Source organism: Palaemon carinicauda, chromosome 35, assembly GCF_036898095.1.
Source record: "Palaemon carinicauda isolate YSFRI2023 chromosome 35, ASM3689809v2, whole genome shotgun sequence".
In the NCBI taxonomy this organism is placed as follows: domain Eukaryota; kingdom Metazoa; phylum Arthropoda; class Malacostraca; order Decapoda; family Palaemonidae; genus Palaemon; species Palaemon carinicauda.
In genome coordinates, this window is record NC_090759.1 from 27037961 (window position 1) to 27044250 (window position 6290).

Below are 6290 nucleotides of genomic sequence, written 5' to 3' on the forward strand. Positions count from 1 at the left end.
AAAATTATTCATGCATCAGTGGTACCTAACTGACTGCGATTAGGCCTAATTAGTAAAGTAACAAGCCTATGGCTAGTGTGGAATTTTTAACACAAAATTCCTCATTTCCAAACAGTCATCTTGAACATTACCCGCGAGTGCAAATAGGAAAATAACTTTTTGGGTCAAATCCCTTAACGCACACTCCTCATTGCTCAACAGAGAAGCGAAATGAAGAACTTTGTCTAAAGACCATGAAATGGGCTTTGGAGGTGCTGAAGGTCTGAGCCTAGCGCAGGCTTTCGGAACTTTATTAAAGATCTCGTTACCGAGGTCCATACCACTTTGTAATTAAGGTACTTTGCTAGACATGAACATACCTCTGTTCAAGTGACAAATGATCTGGACAAGAGACACTGGAACCTTGCTGTTTAGGCTTTTACTTCAAAAACATTCAAGATAAATTCACCCTTGCAATTTTGCGCTGCCCATTCTAGAAGTAGATGGTATACTTATGCCTTCCTGGAAGCGCTGGGAATCACTTCCACCTGTACACATGTCGCTGGAACAGGCTAAATTGGTGTTGAAAGACACATACACTGCCTTATTTGACTAATGACTAAGCTTAGCAAATAACAGTAAAAACGGCCGAGGAGAAAATAAAAATATGCAGTCCACAAAATGATATTTATCACTTGACAACATACCTACAACTGCGACTCTCATTGGTTAATGACCGGAAGCCCTGACCAATCACAGAGTCAGCACAGAGGGAGTTGTTTTACCTCAGGTCAGAGCCATCTTGTGATTAGATTATGATTTGAGGAAATCCAGAAAAAATTTGAGTCGGAAAATTCTTGAAGTGAACTTTTATTCGTTTACTCTGGGTACGAAAACTAAAATGATGGATTGACCTGAAGTTCAGCAACTCGAGATGAAGAGTAGTGATAAGACCCGTCACATCTAATCAACATATCACAGTGAAAATACGAGAAATATGTATATGGCAACATCATATCAAGCGTAGTATTTTCATTCGGAAATCTCTTAGAAACGTCTGATGTTAACTGCTGGTGAATTCGCCCCAAAATCTTGACACTTTCATCCTTCGCGTCAGTAAAGTAGACTTTATGAAAAGTTATATGTTTTAATTGAACATTAATAGAATTCCCTATTTGTCTCTAGTTACTATCCTCTAATGATTGATGTCATGAACCCTGTTCTTTACGATGAGAAAAATAAAGATGACAGTTTAAATATCAGGTGTAGCTTTGACACGAAAATTATTCATGATTCGTTACGTGGAATAATCGTCCATTGTTATACATAAGGGATTGTGGAGGAAAAAGACAAATGGTAATTAAAGTAACCTTTTTTTTTAATACTTCTGGTATTAATCATATCTATTTATTTTTTGTGTGACTCAATTTCAGAACGCAATGACAAAATAAACCAATGGCTTTTGCCATTGCAAATTTTAATGAAAGTGATATAGTGTTTGAAACAGTTCATTGATAAGTTCGGATTCCCTTTTGAATATCAGTTATTTATTATTAGTTGTGATAAATTAGTATTAATTTTCCTTAAGGTGTCACATTAGAACCCTTTAAATGAATGTGACGTAGTGTTTGAAACAGTTCATTGAAAAGTTCAGATTCCCTATTGAATCTGATATTTATTATATAGTTGTGATAAATTAGTATTCATTTTCCTTAAGGTGTCATAGTGGGACTCAATTTGATCCTTATCTAAGAAGAAATTGATTGAATACAGATTGATAAATACAAAGATTTCATAATCTCGTGATAAACTTGACTCATCTTTGCATTTTTTTTTGTATGCAAAGATAAGTAAAGGTTATTACATGATTATGAAAAGAAATCCGGATGGGAAATTGAAACCAGTTGATTGTCACATAATCACTGTTAGATACCACTATTGAAAACTGGCAGTTTTAATGTCATGAATTGATGTGAGATAAATCTTGATTCTGTTGATATTATTTCTATGATTGTAGTATTTTTCACATGACGGAAGTGACGAAACGGAATTGCCCAGCAGTATCAATTTATTTAAGTAAATATTCCTTTGAGAAAAAAAAAGTCTAAAATTCTTTATACAATTTCACTGATGATGTTCAGCCAACGCATGTTCTATTCCTCAGTATAATCGTCTTAAAAAGTACAAATTCCCGTCGAACATCGACACTCAGCGGGTTAGAGTTTTCCCAGAAACTGTACAGCGTCTCAAATATATCAAATAACATTTATGCTTCCCTACTTCATCTAGGGCTTCTACACAGCTGACCTGTGGAAGCTCACTCCACACAACTACGTTCTCTAAGTGCGGTAGAAATGGCTGGAAATTGCTACTTCGTCTGGTTGTTGTTACTGGGGACATTGCTGTGTATATTCCAATATCAGTTATTTTATGACGAGACTCTTTAGCTATGGGAAGCAGCTCTTCTAGGAGAAGGACACTCCAAAATCAAACCATTGTTCTCTAGTCTTGGGTAGTGCCATAGCCTCTGTACCATGGTCTTCCACTGTCTTGGGTTAGAGTTCTCTTGCTTGAGGGTACACTCGGGCAAACTGCTCTATCTAGTTTCTCTTCCTCTTGTTTTGTTAAAGTTTTTACAGTTTATGTAGGAAATATTCATCGTAATGTTGTTACTATTCTTAAAATATATTATTTTTCCTTGTTTCCTTTCCTCACTGGGCTATTTTCCCTGTTGGGGCCCCTGGGCTTATAGCATCCTGCTTTCCCAACTAGGTTTGTAGCTTAACATTTAATAATAATAATATAGGTTTATGAAAAATTTGAAATGGAGAGATCGTTATTTATTTACTAAGTTTGTTTCTTAACCACATGAGTTAGCTTTCATGGACCCTATGGTTATAGTAATTATTTTTTTCTATTTTTCCAGTGCCCATATCTAGACTCTGCAGAATAAAAGAATAAAATTGAGATAAGGTAGAGGAAATAGAGAGAAAAAAGTACATTATGGTTAATCATTCTAAGCACTTGAAGCAATTGTACTAATGTCTATGATCTAGGAAACTTGCAGATGTCTTTGGGCTTGAATCATGCCCGACGAAAGCAATTCTTGTCTACAATTTTATCATTAAAAGTTTCTTACTGTGTAATTTGTGGGGCAACTGATATTCTTATTTTCACTGGGCAAATAAATAAATAAATAAATAAATAAGTTTTCGAAAATATTTGAATTTATTCAAATATTTTCTCTTGTAATTTTCTCGTGTAGTCATGATGGCATGTCGTAGGTAGTAATCATTTATAATTTGTATGAAAAAAAAAATCTTACATACTGACAGACTATAAAAATTGATTAGGACTCTCTGAGTATGGTGTTGATTTAGATGCCAGTGCAATATTCAGAGAGGCAGACAGGATATCAAAGTCATAGACAATCTTTATCGTTACAAATCTTATGGTCTATATCAGTCTGAATGTCATTTAGGCTACGAGTTGATAAGCGAGGTCAGAATCTGCCTGGAACGAATACCTCTAGTTCAGTTGTTTTTATTTACATAAATACAATTTGTTTAGTAATGTCAAATGAATACGTGCGTATAATTATTAGTATTACTGTCTGACTAAACGAATAGTTCATTTGTAGATATATTAGTGATCTAAGAGTATATATATCGAATAAATTGTTATAATTCCAAGCATCTTTTATAGATATAAAACTATGTCAATTTGAGTTATTTGTTTTATTGAATTACACAGCAATTGAGGAAGGTTTGTTTACTAGAGTGATTGTACCTATACACATGTCATCTTACTTTTCTAAACAAAGAATTTGGTTGTTTAATTCCTTCTTTGTAATCAGCGATATAAAATATTTCTTCTACAGTCCAGTGTTCTATTTTCTAAGGCTAACTGCAATTAGCCAATCTTTTTTTCATGCTGTTTTATTATAAATTTCAGTCTAAAACTGCTTAACGCCAACGAGAAGGTTTACAGTTGGAGTAGCCAATCTTTTCTTACTGTCCTTTTATGATAAGTCAATGAAAAGGTTTAGAGTTGTGGTGGCCGTTGTGGTAACATCCCTGACTGGTGAACGCCAGACTAGGATTCAGTCCCTCTCAAGCTTGTTAGTGTCTTTGGTCGCCGCAATCTCACCATTCTTGTGAGGGTAGGATGAGGATTGGGGAGCTTAAAGGTCTGTATGCCGAGTTATTAGCAACCGTTGTCTGGACCTCCTAAGTCCTAGCTTGGGTGGAGAGGGGGCTTGGCCATTGATCACAAGGGTGTATGGTCAGTCTCTAGGGCATTATCCTGCTTAATAGGGCAAAGCCAATGTCCCTTGCCTCAGCCATTCATGAGCGTCCTTTAAACATTTAAACCATTATCGGAAATTTATAGCAATTATCACAGTAACAACTCGAAGTACAACTTCCAGAAATTTCTGTTTACATGTTAATGAAATACTTGTGCCTAAAGCCACAATCTGCTATAATCTTAGATTAAAAAAACGAATTGCAATGATAAAATTCTGCCAGTCAAAATTAACAACAATATTTTCTATGGATATGCCTGCAATATGCTGCTATAAAACACTATTATTTCTTTGTAAACGATTTAACATATCTTGTATAGAACAATCATTGTATAAATATAGATCATGAAACATATATCATTAATTTTTTTTTTATCACATAGGTGTTTATCACGAATACAAATGTGATTAATGCACAGTTCTGTATGCAAAAATAACAAGGAGAAAAGCATTAACATAAGAAAATTACTTTTAACAAATAGATATACAAACATGCATTTCAGTAAAATGAGTTTTTTGGTCTTTTGAGGTAATGAATAAAGAACTAAATGGATAGATTAAGTAATAAATAAGAAAATACAGCAGTTTACTGTATAGGCGAGGATTACATGAACAAGGAAATTTACATTGATGATACTAAAATGTTGAATAACAGTTAATAATTTATACACACATCTCTTCGTAACTGATGGCTGACGTAGCTTAGCTGTACAAGTACTGTATGTCTATAGATACATTAAGTAGATACCCCTAAATTAAAACTACTTCACCCTCCAAAGGAGTTTAGCCATCTAATTCCATCGTTCCTGACTAAATATATGACTAGAAAAAACGTCTTCTATTCTCTTTGTACATGTAAGAGTTAGAATAAGTATAATTTCCAAATAGTAACTTGTTTTAATCTACCTACTGTTTCCATTTTGGGGAATATTATGCAAGAAACAGCGCTGCTACACTGACAATAAAAGTTAAAACCTCTCACTATTTCTCAGTAGACTGCTGACTACTGGTTAGTGTAAAAATATTTTATTTTCTTTGAATAGATGCGGTGACGTATTCTCTCTTGATATCAATCCCTTTGCCATTGGAGCAGTAGCGGTGATGTATTCACACACTTTATACCAACCCCTTTGCCATTGGAGCAGTAGCGGTGATGTATTCACACACTTTATACCAACCCCTTTGCCATTGGAGCAGTAGCGGTGATGTATTCACACACTTTATACCAACCCCTTTGCCATTGGAGCAGTAGCGGTGATGTATTCACACACTTTATACCAACCCCTTTGCCATTGGAGCAGTAGCGGTGACGTATTCACACTATACCAACCCCTTTGCCAGTGGAAAGTAGCCTTGATGATTCACACACTTTATACCAACCCCTTTGCCATTGGAGCAGTAGCAGTGATGTTACACTTTATACCAACCCCTTTGCCATTGGAGCAGTAGCAGTGATGTTACACTTTATACCAACCCCTTTGCCATTGGAGCAGTAGCAGTGATGTCACACTTTATACGAACCCCTTTGCCATTGGAGCAGTAGCTGTGACGTATTCACACTATACCAACCCCTTTGCCAGTGGAAAAGTAGCGGTGATGATTCACACACTTTATACCAACCCATTTTGGGAGAAGTTTCGTTTCTAATGGATTTTTGAGTGCCTTAAAATAATAGGAGTATTGTCAGCACGGAAAGTCTTTAGAAAATCCTCTACTGCAAAATTTAAGATATGTTTTATCTGTTGATTGTGAAGTCGTTCCAGCTCTTAATTGTGCAATATTTCTGTCTAAAGGTAATTTTCCTGGTAATTAGATGCAATTGCATTTTGGGATGTATAATTGATTTAGTATGACTCTCTATACCTGAATTAAGATCTACCAGGCATTATTGTCAGTTCTTGCGTATGGTCCCTGATTGAGCGCCTCATATTCAAATTGAAATCTACCTTATATTCAAATTGAAATCTACATACTGGGGAAATCAGCTGATTGGTGATAATATCTC

General features: G+C 35.2%; 1 protein-coding gene across 1 annotated transcript in view; it reads right to left on the reverse strand.

Annotated features, from left to right (window-relative positions):
* Nucleotides 1-267: 267 nt before the first annotated feature.
* The window catches only part of LOC137627200 (ADP-ribosylation factor-like protein 4A), a 31307-nt gene continuing 25284 nt past the window's right edge, over nucleotides 268-6290 (reverse strand). Inside the window, exon 4 of the mRNA XM_068358279.1 lies at nucleotides 268-6290. This exon is cut by the window's right edge and continues 1818 nt beyond it. The gene's annotated coding sequence lies outside the window, so the exon portion shown is untranslated.